The following is a 16235-nucleotide window of genomic DNA, read 5'->3' on the forward strand; positions in this document are numbered from 1 at the left end:
AGCACTTAATTTGCTGTGGTGAGTGCTCAAAGGGTGAAATGTTTTTTTGGTAAAGTGCTTCTGAGATGTGTGTTATTCTAGAGTCATTAGCATTTAGGTCATTTGCCCGAACGATGTTCGGTTTTCAAATATCCACAGTTGTTGGGCAGATTCTTTGTCATTTGCACCTACGCTTTAAAGAATCAAGTCATTAGGAGAACTCGGTAAGAGGAAGACGGTAACCGCTGGCAGTTTAGCATGTTCTGACCTTTAAAAAGCAAATGTTGAAATAGCTGGCTTGTGACATGACATGTCAGAGACACTTTCATTTTTGTTTGAATGGTGCCTTCAGCACCTTTGGGGAGTTTCTTTCAGTTTTGCACTACGGTGCATTTAAATTAAACGAAGAAACGATAAAAAAAGAAAGTTTTTTAAAAGTTAGAGTTGCACCCTTAAGCATGTCCTTTTCTAGTGAATGTGATATAGGGAGAGCGCTTTGAGGAACTAATAAGAAGCTGGGAGTAAAAAGTCACACAACTTCCACAAGTTTTTGGTTGTACTTTCTACAGTTAGAAAAAATACACATTTGACACTATAAGTGATAAATGTCTAAATTTGAACTTTTTATAGTAAATTGGATGTAAACTACAGCTTGAATGCTTCGGCTAAAAAACGCTAATACTTGTTCAGATTGAATTTGCCCTTGGTGGATCAATAAAGTTTATCTTATCTTAGATACTCAAAGAAACGAGGTGTAGAAGTCTTTCTCTTATGGCTCTCCAACTGCATGAATGTGTGCAAATTATTGAAACACAAATAAAGCAAATATATTAATACAGCAGCAGCCTTGTTGATAATGACCCACTCTAATTAAAATCATACTTTAAGTGTTATTAGCATGTTCTTGTCACATTATTTTGTTGGCGTAGGACAAATATTAAGAAAAGGAAGCTCAAATTGGTATTTCTAATTATTCTTTATTCAAATCATTGTGAATCAGAACCAAAACAAAAAAAATACTGAATGAAAGAGTGTACTTGTGACATAGAAAACAGGTCTCAGCAAAGGGGAGAGGAAAGGGGGCGGGATGGCACTGTGTTAATGGTCCCAGCCTCAGTTCATTGACAGATTTCTATTGCACTGCTGGAGTTCCACAGAAACTATGTCCTAAAGAACGGAACAGGATTTTGGGTAAAAATGGCATAATCAAAATTAAAATATCCCAAAAAATGACCCGGATGGGTTTTTAAGAGATGGAAGTAAGATTTTGTTAATTTATACAACTCTAGATCAGATTGTTCTGATGCAATCCTAAATTCTACTTCACCTAATGCACTAACCACAAACAACACATAACACAAAAGTAATAACAAATTTTCCAGAGTATAAGTCGCACCTGAGTATAAGTCGTTTGAGCAAAAAATATCAAATCAAGAAGAAGAAAACCATATATAAGTTGCTCTGGAGTATAAGTCGCACTTTTGGGAGAAGAGTCTGGTGTTTTAGAACAAATCTGCCAACCAAAGCATAGCTAAAATTAAAAATGAACAAAATAAAATAAATGCAACAATACCAATATTTTGATCTGTGTAAGAAAAATATCAAAGTCTATTAAGAAAAGAATCAGATTCTCGTCCGTGTTTGTTTTGGACGACACTTCTTCTTCTGCCACTATCAATAGCAAATACTTATACTTGGATGCAGCGCCCTCTAGTGGTTGTTAGAGGAAACAACCGCTAAAAGACAACCGCCATTAACTGGGGAAAATATATGCAACCTTGGCAAATATGAGCCTATTTATGTCTTAAAAAAACACACACACAAATAAGTCACTCCTGACTATAAGTCGCACCACTGGCTAAACTATGAAAAAACTGCGACTTATTCTCCAGAAAATACGGTAATGCAAAACAGTTGCTAGAAGTAATAAAAACTGCAATTTTTGTTGTAGATTCCATCAAACTTCACCAAAAGTTGAGTGGTTTCTAAATGACTTTTTGCTGTATCTCACACAAGAAAAGTTGGAGAAATCCAAAACCTGTAATAGGATGGTTTCATTTGGTGGGAATTTGGACAATCCTTTAGTCTTAAAGAAAAGCCAATGAGTGCAATGCAAAGTCTGTGATTATAAAGTCACAGAAGTTATCCTTAAAGTGCTTTGTAATGGAGAAAAATATGTAAATCTATTGTAGAATGTGTTTGATATTGGATTACATTGTGGAGTGTCACTGGAAGTATGGTTTTGGAGTAAATTTCCGTTCCAGCGGAGACGGGACTGTTCATTTGTTTTTATTGCATCAGAGAAATATGCAAATATGAGTACTGCAAGTCTCAGGAGTATACCGATTGGGCTGAATGGAGCTTCAGTGGAGGGCAATTTAACAACCACCAATGTATGCCCTGTAACATATGTCAGCTTGTCACACACACACAAGTGGACATCACCACCATCATGCAGCAGAGTGAGTAGACCCATCTGTGGGAGGGGTGGACCCGAGCATGGGTTGGTCTTTTTCATTTGCCATGGCTCGGTGCTGAATATGAACACAAGAAATGTGAATAGCTTGTTGTTAATGAGGCCTCATTTGGTGCATGCAGACACCCAAGGCTGCTGTTCAGTGGCATGCCCTCAGCTGACGTGAATGACAAAGGGCAGAGCGGGATCATTAGGCCCCTGGACGCCTGAGGGGTCCACCACTTTAATCATGTTTGCGTAATGAATGCAGCTGCTGTGAATCGCTGGCTATTCATAATGTCGCCAAAACGCAGTTGTAATGTGGTATTAATGTTGGTGTGACCGTTCCTCCAGAGGTGCTACGTCTGTGAACGAGTGTAATATAGAGAGCTGAGAGGGTGTCGGTTGATATTAGTCACAAACAGTCAACCCGGTGTTGTTTTGTTACTGTGACAATGTTATGACAAGGTCTAAGGTCACGTAAGATTGATCATCAACCTGGGATTTCTTCTTTGTGTCCTCGTGTGTGTATATAATGAGACCTCATATGCTCCATTGACAATAAAATGGACTTTTAATTGGAATGCAGCAAAACACATGCTACTTCTCAAGTGCTTTCAAACAAACACAACAATGAATTTTAGTCAAGAGAGAAGGATATGGTTTTGTCTTTTTCATACAATAGGTTAGCTAACCCCAAACTGTTCTAATGCTGCTTTCCCACCGAGCAGAATTTGTGCGTTAAATTAGTGTGGGACAGCTCTCCTTCGCTTCTACACTAGTCCAAAACTCACGAATGATGTTGAGAAACCAGGTTTATTTATTTTGAAGAACTTCACAAAAATGTCGGTCAACACATTGCTACGTCTGGGTTTGTGAGGTCGTTCAGAGACTCTCAAAGTACGTGAGCTTCACCCGTTGACATATATTTTTTTCACTGGAAAAAACATGTGATGACAAAGGCCTTACCTTCGGCCCTCGCAAAATCAGGCCAAAGCCGCCACCGTGGCTTCCTGATCATCTGATGACATTTTTAAACCTGTCGACCCATGGTCCAAGTCGTACCGAGTCATGTTTTTAGAGGAACTACTGTCTCCAATCGTGAGTGAGCTTGTTCAAAGTGCACACCCATTTCCACTGAAAGCGGCTCAGGAGAAGCTGTCAATCAAGCGGTTGAGGCGGGGCCTCTTTTACTGCTTTAACTTGAATAATTTGAGATAAAGAAAAAAAAAAAGTCTATGGGATTTATACCCTCTTGGAACCTGCGGGTACTTCATATTTGGAACATGAAGGGGGAGGGGTAGCTATGTCCAGTGATTATACAGTCAATGGCTTCACCATCTACTCCAGGACCTGCATCTTTCAATGGTACTTCGCTTCTCTGTTACCTAGTTTGACGACTTGCTGTGCAGTATTAGTCTGAGGAGGGAAAAAAATAAAAATACAAATAAAACTAGATAATTTTTATTATTATTTGTCCAGATATAAATAAAAAATATAGTGAAGTTCAAGAGGAGAATGATCAGTTTTTCCTTCATGTCGACTTTGAATTCCACCTGCTGATCGTAGTATCAATATAACGGACTAAAATTCAGTCCCTCGTTGGTTTGCCCGATGGGTCTTCTTTGCCAAAATTCAGGTATTTCAAAATCGTGTTGAAACACAACTGACCCTCAAAATGCACTGCAGGACCCCTGTATAATCACTGTACATTGACTTAACATTATAGATGCAAAAATTGTATTTAGTGTGAACATAAACTTGCATAGAATTTTGGGTTAGCAATTGCTTTAATCTAAAAAAAAATTACAATTTTAGGACAAAAATGCGACATAAATCAGATAAAATAAACAGGTGTTGCGAGGACAACCAAGTAAAGGTCCAGAAATGCTGAAGAAATAAGCTCTAGCAAAAGCTTCTTGTCTCCAAAATATCCATCTGTGATGGAAGATTAAAAAAAAACAACTTTTTCTTATTTTTGTTCCTTTTAAATGAAAGATAATGGCTGTTCTCATTGTTTAGGAGGAATAAAGTTTTGCTGACTGAACCTTAGAACACAAAAAATTCAACTCCTGATCAACTTTGTCAGTTACTCTAGAATATTAAAGTCTTTCACTTGCAGGTGTTAGGTGGCTCCAGCAGCCCTGTCACACTTCTCCCAATTCTCGACGGCCCAGGACTCAGCCGCTGTCACAACTCTTCCTGGGCTGTCATCAGCCCATACTCATCCTGAATTTCAAACAGCTGTTGGCGAGTGTGAACCTTTTTGGACCAGAATTCCTACCCGGCCACTTGGATGTGGAGGTATTGATCCATTTTTTTTAACCACTGCTTCTCCATCTAGACAGGAGCTTATTTCTTTGTGATCTGTCATTTAACTATGCTATCTTTGCTTCTCTGGATGGTATTCATGCAATCATTAGTACCATTGTTAAAAGAAATGTTTAAAGCCAATACTTTTTCCTGAAGTCTTTTTTCAAATTACGAATATGCAATTTTACAGAATTTGTGATACAAAATTGCTCTCATTTTAATCGTCATTTTTGGGTATTTGTCCAAAATGTTCTTGGATTTTTTCCCCCCCTGTTGATTTATATTGGCACAGCCACAAATATTGTCTGGCAACTTCAAAAGAGATCATTTTTTATCTTTTTTTTATATCCTGATTGCTATTCAGAACAAAGTTTCAAATTTTGATCATGCTCAAAGCTTGAAACGGTTTGCCTCATTTGAATCAAAAAGGGACAGCTTGCTCTATACTTCCTCAGTAGAGGTCTTTGCTCTCTAGACCTGCTTGTTGTTGCCGGAGTGTCTAGAAGAGGAACAGGGCCTCCTCTTTTCTCCTCAGCAGCCACAAGGAAACAATCATGTTTGTAGTTCAGTCCCAGAGTAACACATTTCTTCTTTTTTCAAGTATCTTTGTAAAGTTTTTGGATGACATCTACTAGTAAGTGACTTCTTTTTTAAGCATTTATAGCAGTTTTGCTCCAATTACTTCATATGTGTACATAACTTTTACTTTTGGTGTCTGCTGTTTTACATTATGTCTTGTAGCTATATCACGACATTTGTCTTGTCACTATTAGAGTGAATATTTTGCATAGGGCTGAGTATCGATTATAATTTCCAGAAACGATTCGGTTTGATTCACAAGAATCAATTCCATTCTGATTTTTTACAGTTTTTTTTCAATTCTTCAGTTAAATTCAATTTTGAGTTTACACATTTATAAATATTTGTTTTGAAATACATTAGTAAAATAAAATATATAATGAGATTGTTAACAATTGTTCTGCCTCTCCTGGAGGAGGTTTTAGTTTGGCCACTGGGTGGCGATCACGCTATAGCATTACAGTTTATTCCAGAAGAAGAAGAAAGTATGATCATAAAACAATGTTTTAGACCACTAATAGTTACTTTAAATAATATTTCCCTAAAATAGTTTGGAAAATTCATCCTTGTGAGTTTATAAGGACGTTCATTTAGTCAGCAAAGTATGTTTAGCCGTCCTATGGTTATACGTTAGCTTCGATCTAGCGGACTTTAGCTTTAGGTGCTAAATCAGTTTATATTTTTATTAATCGGTTAGTGATCGGTTAAACTTAAATCGATTCAAACTGTTTAGTCGATTTTATGAACCCAGCCCTAACCGATGCTGGAAACTCATAGGCAAAATGTCTAATGAAGTACTGCTGCTCTGGAGAAACTATATCCTAGAGCACAAGGGTTATGAAAGTTTAACAAGAAAGACGGCTGTCTCTTTCTATTCTAACTTTGCAATCTGCAATTTTGTAGAAATAGTTTAGTTACAAAAAATGCACTCCTCATTTTTAGTATGTTTACAAATGCATACAGCAAGTCATTATTTCAGTAGTGAAGAAAACAACCTCCCAGATAAATACCACATAAAGAGGCTGTTTTGATGAGACATGCCTTTATGATCAGACTTAATAGGCTGTTTTACCGGGAAGCTCATACAAGTGTAGCACATTTACAAAACAGCCTAAAGCGGCTCATAAACTCTTTAAATCATCTAACATTTACAATATTATCATTATCATTCAAGACAGGAAAAAAAAACACTGAAATTTTGACTATTTCTGTGTTATCTTCCTCTATCTGAATAATACTAGTGAATGTCAGTCAGCTGATGTGCTTTTTGTCCACTTTTGGTAAAATAATAGTATAAAGTATATGATGTATTTGGTCATATCTGTGGAAAATCATTTTTTTTCTTCTATGGCAAGTTACATTTTAACTTGCTAAAAGACTCTAATGTTGCCTTAAAAAAGACGAAACCAAAAAAAAAGACTTTTCTGACTATTGAACATAAAACAGTTTTTTTATCAACTTTCAGTTATGAACAAAACCGCGGTTTCATATGCTTAATCTTTTTTTGTGCACAATCTAAAGACCCCAAAGTTCCACAAACACTCAACAAAAAGATGTTTTATAAAAATGGTTTCTTGCTGATTTTATTGTGAAAACCTAATGTATGCACCCCTAAATACCAAACCTTTACTTAACCACACAAACTGAAAATGAACAAAATTTTTCCAAAACTGATTCAAAAGGACTTAAACATTTCAAATATTGAAAGCCACTTGCTAGATCTATAACTTAATGCTTATTTGTTAATAGATAATAGAGATGATGGTGGTCAGAGCACACCAACAGAACCGCTAAATCATTAATAGTTGCAGTTACATGTATTAAAATGTATTTAATCAGATTAAAGATCGGATTAGAATTGAACTGTCTACATGGCCCTGAAAAACGTTATCTTATTATAGCAAAAGTTAACATACGCCACTCGTTCATCAGAATAAATCACTTTCACATGCGCAGAACTTTCTAAAATACCGGATAAAGCCGAAGAAGAAGTAGAGACTTCCTTTGCAAACAAACAAAGCTGGGGCAAAGAGCAAGATGATCTTCTATAAGTGCTTTTATCATTATTAACAATATTTGGAAGTGATTATTCATTCCTAATTTTCTAAATCCATGCGACCAGAGGAAGGGTTAGGGCAGGGGTCTGCCTTTAACAGTAAAGAGCCATTTTTTTTTTGTTTTTTTTTTGTTTTTTACTGATCAAAAATATATCAGTATCAATTATGCTTCTGTTGTGGCATGAATAAAAACAGTAATAAGAAAAGAAACAAGACTTTTCTCAAAATGTAACATAGTTTTTACATTTGACAGAAGCTTGTATGATTCCCTTTCAAAATAAAAGACCCTTTGTGCCAAACAGGAAGTATGGAGCAAACAAGACCTCTTTAACTCATCGGATTGTAAAAACCTTTAATCTTTAAAGTGCAACTCGGTCATAAATTATAAACCTAACTAATCTAAACTAAAAAGAATTATATTATTTTATTTTTCTTTAGCCAAAGAGCCACTATGGAGAGGTAAAGGAGTCATAGGTGGGTTATGTTTTTTTTAAATTATAGCAGGAAAGCCTATTTTATTAAATGGTGTTTAATTCAATTCTCTGTGCTTTCCTTTAAATTCAGGATTTATTAACTGACATTCACTTCAACACTTGATTTTTGTTTTAGCCATAAATTAGGACTCAATAAGTAACTAGAGTGCAGGTGAGGAAATGAGTCACGAGAATACGAATAGTTCCGAGTTTTATAAAAGGATCAAAAAAGAGGAGAAATGGAGCATACGGGCAACTTTCCACTTGGCCCTCATCCATTCCACATATCAGCTGTCTGTTGAGCTTTTTTCAAAGGCAATTTATTTTTAGATATTTCAAAAACTCATTTAAAAGTGATTTTCACTCTGACTATAGCCTCCAGCCTCCTCCTCCTTTGCCAGTCTTACCCCCCTCCCATGTGTCACCCAACGTGTCGCAGAGCCCTTTCATTGGCAGTCAGCACAGTTTTTATTTAATTCTCCGAGCCATCTGTAATCCCCTGCAGGACACGGTGATCCATAACCCCACACCTCTATATCTGACTCAATCTACCTTTTTTTAGACTCTCTGGACAAAGCCTTTTGTGTCTTTTTTTACTTTGCAAAATCTACCCCCTCCCAGTTCCTTCACCCTCTATAGAACTGTCAACACATCTAATACATGCGGCGATGGGCAAAATTTAGATCCTGATTGACTTGCAAATTTTTTCAATAAACCAATATGACTCTTGGAGTTGGTACGTTTTTGTAAATGTTTGTCAAGAAAACTCAAAACTTTAAAACTTCTTGAAATCCGTGCAAAGATTATAAAGTGTTTGCTCATTTATCACCGGGGTTACACTCTGAAGATAACACACGATAGGAGAAATACAAAGCAGGATTATAGATGTTTTACCTCAGTATACACTTTTATCAGAAATTAATATGTTCAGACTTTTCTCTTGTTTATATCCTCCAAACCCAAACTTTTATAGAAAAGGAGTCAAGTATTATAGAATGAAAACAAAGTTTGTACTGGTATGTGAAGATTTATGTAAATGTGGAAAACTGAACACATTCTTTACTGGAAACAGAATGGATAAGATTGATTGACATCACTAGGGCCAATCAGGATGCAGAATACAAGTTGCTTGAAGAGGAAAAACTATCAAGAATTATTTATTTCTTACCATAAAGTTGAAGGTAGTCTTTTAATTTTCCTCAAACTTTATTTTAGAAAATATACCTAATCATCACATACTACGCTTATATCAATATGCATTTTAGCAACTATTTGACTTGTATTCTAATTTCATAATTTTGAATGATCTGCTTCACTGACCTTAAATGGATCCAGGAGATCTTTAGCCAACATTTCAATCAGAGTTACTCAGAGATAAATATTCCTTATATTTCTTGCAAGATAATCAAGTTTAAATTAAATGTGTACAAACAGACATGTAAACAAGAATTAACGTCAAATCAATTCACATTTTACACGTTTTTCCATATTTTTAGAACATTATATCACATAGTATGGTCACGTCTTTGTACAATTAAGTATTTCCACACACTGTAGTGAAGGTTGATCATTTTTTTCACATGTGTTGTCGGCTGTGATGGTTGTTTTTTACATTATAGTGAAATAATGTTGTTTTTCAATAATGTAAAAGTACACATAGATTAAACTAAAATCTGTTAGTTGTTGGCAGTGGCTTTCCACAAATTTCTCATGAAATAACCTAAAAAACCTTTACAGTTGAAAAAAAAACCTTCCACCATGATCAAGTTAGTGACGTACATGCTATTAAAATTAAATGTAATGAATTGGACAAAATCTAGCATGACCAATCTCGTAATGTTTTTTCTTTCTGTGTATCAAAAGTCTACAATTTAATAATTCTATAAATCATATTCTTAGTAAAGTATCTCCCAGACATTTAATAGTACAACTCAATGTTGAAAATGATCATTTTTATGTTTAATGATTATAAAATGTCCTAACTAACACTAAATATCTGAAGATGCGGAGTTAACATTATTTGCCTCTAAAAAGTTCCCCTGGTTGGATAGGAATATCTTCTCGGACATTACTCACCTCAGGCTGACTGGAACTTGCTCTGAGAGTTACTGGCTGTCAGCGTAAAGCAGTTTGGCCGTCACTTGACTCCCTAAGCTCTGGTCAGAGATAAGCACCTGGCTGGAGAGCTTTTCCATTTCCTCCCAAAGCACCCAATCAAGTAGTGCCTTCAAATCAGCACTAAAGAGACGTTAGGTAGTTCTAGTCTTCTCTCACACGGGGAAACTTTTTTGACTTTTTTTGTCCTCACAGAACTTTGATACTTTTAAAACTCCTTTTGCTTTGTGTCGTCAGCTTGTATTTCTTGCTTTTAAAAGTACAGTTTACTAGTATAACACTGTACAAGGAGCAAAAGTTCTTGATTTACTGGTGCATCTATGTTCCTTCTTTCCCCTTATGTGCAAGATTCAGTGAGGAAACAGCCTTCAAAATAAAAGACAACTCTATTTAACAGACAAAAACCAAGTATGGATTTATCGTGACACTTATCGTAATAACATTGAATTCAGCAACCTGCTGTCTGTTACAAGGATGATGCTAATAAAGGTTCAGGTTTATTATTATATTCAGACGGCATTCTATTTTTTAGCTTCCATTTTGACGGTTTTGACTTAAGAACAAAAATCTGTCACATTTTAATGGTTCCTCCTCTAAATGTAGTGTACAAATAAAGTTTCAACCACCTGCTGATATTTTTAAAGAGGATGAAGATAAAGTTTAGCTTCAAAAGTTGAGGAAAACTGGAAGCAAAGCAAAAATATGTCCTAAATTAGGTTGGGGGATAACTGATTTAGTAGGTTTTATATTGGGTGAATTTCTTAGCAGAGCGTTGAATACAATCTCTTATAATCAATTTTTACCATTGTTTAAGTAGTTTGATGCTTAATTGTAAATTCTATAAATAAACTAATGAAAGACAATCTTGGTTAAATTCTACTTTTTTTGTTAGTTTCATCAAGGATTTTTCAGGGATTTCCATATATATTTTATGTTTTTTAATACAGAACCTAATGTGCCTAATTGCTAATGTGGTCGTGCCTAGCATTTTCCTTTTTTTTTTGGCAATTTGAGACTTTCATTTGGAGCTTCTTTCAGTCCTGCAGGCATTTCCCGAACCCAAACATGTATGGAAATTACACAAATGGGTTGGCAATAAATGTAATAACTTGGTCGTAATTTGATAATAATTAGGAAATAATTAAACCATTTTAAGTAATTAGCTGAAGTATGTAAATAGTACCCACTTACTATCCTGGCATTGCCATCTTGCCATGCTTATTACTCAGCTGTAAAGTAATAATTTCCCTGAAGTGCTTTCTTTCTTTTTAATAATGATTTTTGAAACACTAAGACTCCAATCTTCACACCTGGTCTTCAAGATCCACAGCTGTGCTTGTTGAGAGCAACTTTTCCTCGCTGTCACGCTCTCCTTTAACTTTGATTGGGTCAAATTGTATTTATGTGGAGTGATTTTTGTGCCACAATATTGCAAGCAAAAGTCACAGTTTTGAGATTAAAAAAAAAAATCCTAATTTGCAAACATGTAAATTTTTAAGAATGAAACTTAAAAATTTACAAATGAAAATATTCAATATTTGCGTTCAAAAAACTTTTTTTAAATAATATTTTTTTTCTTAAAAATGTTTGTGTTTGCAACAGAAATGTTTTCAGAAGTGTTGTCTCATCTTGCTTTTTTCCTATCTTTGATTTTTCGTTGTTACGAGGGATTGACAGATCCCGGATGAGCCCCCAATTTTTGTTAGGCCCCATTTTGTGTCAAGGGGTTGTGGGGCATAACATAAAAGTAAAGACAAAAAAAACAACCTCAATTTATGAAGTGGTAAATACAAGTATTCCACAAATATTGATAGTTTTTATTTGGTTTGTACTAGGATGCAATGATTCAATTCTACCAAAAATTCGGTTCAATGGTGAAATATATTGTCCGGTTTTAAACAGAGAATTGTGTATGTATTATGCACACAATACAAGGTTGTGAGAACACCACTTTAAAGTTGTTAGAAATTTAGGTTTTAATTTAGTAATTTCTTGGATTATCAATATTACTGCGAACATTAAACTTGATGCTTGTAAGATCCAGTAAACCAATTCTAAACACCTTCTTCTATGAAAATGTTATTTTGTCAATTAGTAATGAAACTATAATTGGATGTATTTAAATACAGGATGTTCCTTGCTCAGTGATTATTAGTGTAATTTTATTTTCCGTTTGGACCCTGGCTTTGAGCATAACCATCAATATGTTTAAATAAGTCATGCATACTTTGCAAATGATCTGGTGCTTAAGCTGCAAAAGGTTGGGTCATTCATTATATTTGTCTTTTTCTTAATTTCTTAAAGGTTTGTTTGACGTAAACTAACAAATTCCTATTTTTTTTTCTCTACCTGATTTCATGCAAAACGCTCCAGAGGCAGAAATATTTATCTTCTACAAGGGCTTTACATGTGCAACTACCACATATTTTAATATTTACCAAAACTGTGGTGATAAACAAGCCATTTTACAATGTGTTAAGTTGATAGTCCTCATTTTATGTCGACTTTAAATCGATGCTTTACAGGTTTCTGCATAGTTCAGGGACACTCGTGCTCTTTCAGGCCTCAAATATCTGAGTCATGCATTCATTGTGCTGCTTCAGCATACACTCACTTCCAAGGGCATTGATTCTACTCTGTGCCATTAATATGTATTGGAAGTCATGCTCCACTTTGTTATAGCACGACTTAGCTCTTCTGAAGATGAGATTTATGGGACCTCATTTTAGAAAGTTAGGAATATGCAAAATAAGCGATATTTGTGGAACAGGATGTACCGCATTTTGGATTTGAAATATTGGGTAACTTATTCCAACTTGTTTTATTTCTTTTAAAAATGTTTTCTGCATTCAGAATATTTTTTTAATTATACTTTAGGACACCATTCAAAAGCCTTTATCCTTGAAGAAATGTTTTGTAGTTTATTATTAATTAAATCCAGTATCTCTGAATCATATTGTTCTGTTGATTAAAATAGTTTTACACCAGTATCTGAATTTAGCATCTTCAGGTAAAAGGCTATTATTATTATTTTTTGTTCTATTCCACTATTTTAAATTTAACTCAAAACTTAAAAATAATATATAAAATAGTATAATAATGGGAAAAAAATAATTCAGAGGTTTAAGACAATTATTTTGCCCAAAGCATTAAATTGATTGATCATACGGTGAGAGTACATAAATATATATAGAAAAAGTTGCATGCAGTTTAAAAACTGTATTTTTTTTCACTGTCAAATAGTGTTGTAGCAATTAAAAGCTTAATTGATGTGTTATTCCTACGATCCAACCAGATCGATCTGTCTGAGGCAAGCTGTTAATTGAATTAACCTATACCGGTATAACATTTTCAAAATAAGATAAATCGATAATGGTTGTTGGAAAATACAGTTTAGATTGAGGTACAGTAGGTTTATTTGACTATAATGTAAAAAGTACCGTCACAACAAAAAATGATCAACCATCATTACAGTTCAATGTGTGAAAATAGTTTGAACTGCAATGACGTGAACATACCATGTGATATCATGCTCTTATAATGCTTTGTTTTATTTTGAAGTGGGGAAAACAGTTAGTTTATGAAACTAAAATGTGATTTAAAATGTGTTTATTTGTTTGTTTGTACACATATTTAATCTACGTTTGATTATCTTGCAAGGAATACAAGGAATCTAGTATTCACCTGCACTGTTTAGTACCAGGTATTTGTATCTGAGTCACTCTGGTTTAAATTTTGGCTAAAGATGTCCTGGATTGATTTTAGGTCAGTGAATCGAAATAATTCGGAGTTTTCAAAATGAACCAATATTGACTATGAATCATTACACCCCTACAATCAAACATGCAAAAGTTCCTGTTGTAAATTCTGCACTGTTTTTTCTTATTTTTGTTCAGGCCCTTTAGTGGACAGCCAGGGGTCCTACGGAGATGAATGCATGCGATGAGCGCATGCGCAGGGAGAAAAAAGCACGCTATCTGTACGTTCGCTGTTGGCATTGTAAAGTGTGAAAAATAGTAGATAAATGGTTAAAAACTGCTCCTCTTGTCTTGTCCCTCTTTGACCGGAGTCCTGTCGCGGATGTAGAAGTCCTAGTCCGAGGAAACTGTCCTCACTTTTCCCAACAGTTCCATTAGACAAAACCTTCTTAAACAAATATAAAAGCTGAAATGATTAACAAGTATCACTGTGATGGATATTTTATCTTGCTGTAGTTTTGATGGGAATATATATATGTATATAAAATACAAAATACTAACCTGACAGGTAGACCTAAAAATATTAGTCTAAAAATTCAACAACCAGCCAGTTTGAGTTCTGAGTCGGGACATATCCAGAGACACTAATGGGACACAAGACATAATCCTGTAGAACAGTTTATTATCCAGGGGGAGATGAAACTAAATGTCATAGCCTTATATGTCAAAACCTTAAAATACAAGCACAGTTTAAGCAAAAGCTCTGTGGAAGATTTTCATGATATCCATGTTTTAGACTCGGATTCATCTATACATCCACCTATCTGTCCAACTGGACGTGAGATACACTTTCTATAGTTTTGACAGAGAATATAAAGGCTGGTGGAATTCCATTTCAGTAAAAACTGTAAAGCAGAAAGAGAGCAAATTCTATTTTTTAAATTAGTGCCAATCAGTGAGTGTAATTCTGAATGTGTCATACCACTATTTCCCAATGGGGCATAATACAGGCACACCTGGTATAAATCTGTCTTCATCTGGGAGATTTTGACACTCTGCGGCTGATTTTATTAAAGTTAGCAGATCCTTTCATGAGCTTTCTTATTACACCAGCCAGCTTGGGATCTGGTGACAAAAACCACTTGGAAAATATAATAGCCAGGTAGCAGGAGATTTAGGTAGATTAAATAAATGAAAAGAGGATGAGTCTACAAGACAAAGAGATAAAAATACTCCTTGGAAAATATTCCAGGAGAAGATTGACCTAATCTCCGAAGCTTTGCAAGTTTAAGTGCAATTTCTCATTTTTTACATATAGTCTGAATTAAAGGTCTTATAGGCCTCTTGTTGATGAAATGTCAAGTGTAATTTTAATGTGACCCGAGCTAAAAATATTGGCCTTGGGTAAATTAATGAAAACTCTCCACCAAATCAGTCTCATTCCCCGGAGCAAATGAAAACACAGCAACCTGCATTAGCATTACAGATATACCCTCAGATGTCTAATATTAATCCTCTGAAAATACCATTTTAATTTTTCAAAATAGCAAGAAATGTTGGAGTTTTTTTTTTCCTTCTCTTTAAATTGGAAAATGTCATGATGAAAGATTTGTTCTCCAGAAGGCATCACCCACATTTACTCACCTCCTGTGTGCAGGGTTATACATACAGTAAAGAGCATTCTGCCTCTACATCTTTCAGAAATGAGAGATTTAAATGAAAGTGTCAGCTCTGAGAAGATGTATAGGCCTCAGTCATTGTGTTTGAGTGTGCGTTTTTGTGAGTTTTCTCTCACTTGGCAGAAATTAACTCTTCTCAACTTGGGATTATGGCGGCGGAAAGGCAGGATAATGAACCGTAAAACATAGTCATGAACATGTTTATTTCTTTTCTTTTGCTCTCGCAAACACACAATTCTACAACTTGACTGATGACTTCTTGAGGGACTCGAAGCACAAATTCAATTTCACCAACACGTTTTCCATCTCTCCTTTTTTTTAATTTAAAGTGTGCTCAGACATAGCAGGAGTTGAGGGAGGGATGTGTATTATATATATATATGATTTGAGTGTAGTATAAGAAGGTATGCAACAATAACTAAATATCTTGTGACTCTGCACTGTTTCTTAATCAAATTACACATGCTGTGGTTTAGGTACTCAACATTATTGATGGATACAATAGTGCAATACATTTTCTGACTATCAGTGATTGAAGAAAGTGATTGGAATTCTAAGAATTATCCAACTCAAACACAATTTACACATTTGCAAATATAGCCCAAACTCTAAATATTCTTGTAAGAAATATAGGAGTTTCATGTATTATTACCTGATCACTTGAAATAAATCATTTCATTAATTCAAAGCCTTTTAGTCATAATTATGCTGTTTTTAGGCAAAATCAAAAAACCTGTGTTGTTTTCTAGGACATAGTTTCCACAAAGCAGCGGTAGTTCATTAGAAATTTGCCTGTTGATGCGAAACAACCCCGCCCCCCTTACCCTTTCTGGTGCTGAGAACACTCCTTTTACATGCTCTCCTGCTTGCTTACAGCCCCTCACACC

At 35.0% G+C, this 16235-nt stretch overlaps 1 long non-coding RNA gene across 1 annotated transcript in view; it reads left to right on the forward strand.

Annotated features, from left to right (window-relative positions):
- The window catches only part of LOC112152794, a 41812-nt gene that overhangs the window by 11352 nt on the left and 14225 nt on the right, over positions 1-16235 (forward strand). Inside the window, exon 2 of the long non-coding RNA XR_004947145.1 lies at positions 4557-4738. This is a non-coding gene — a long non-coding RNA (uncharacterized LOC112152794). The remainder of the gene's footprint in view (positions 1-4556; positions 4739-16235) is intronic.

This window comes from Oryzias melastigma, linkage group LG23 (assembly GCF_002922805.2).
Source record: "Oryzias melastigma strain HK-1 linkage group LG23, ASM292280v2, whole genome shotgun sequence".
Classification (NCBI taxonomy): Eukaryota; Metazoa; Chordata; class Actinopteri; order Beloniformes; family Adrianichthyidae; genus Oryzias; species Oryzias melastigma.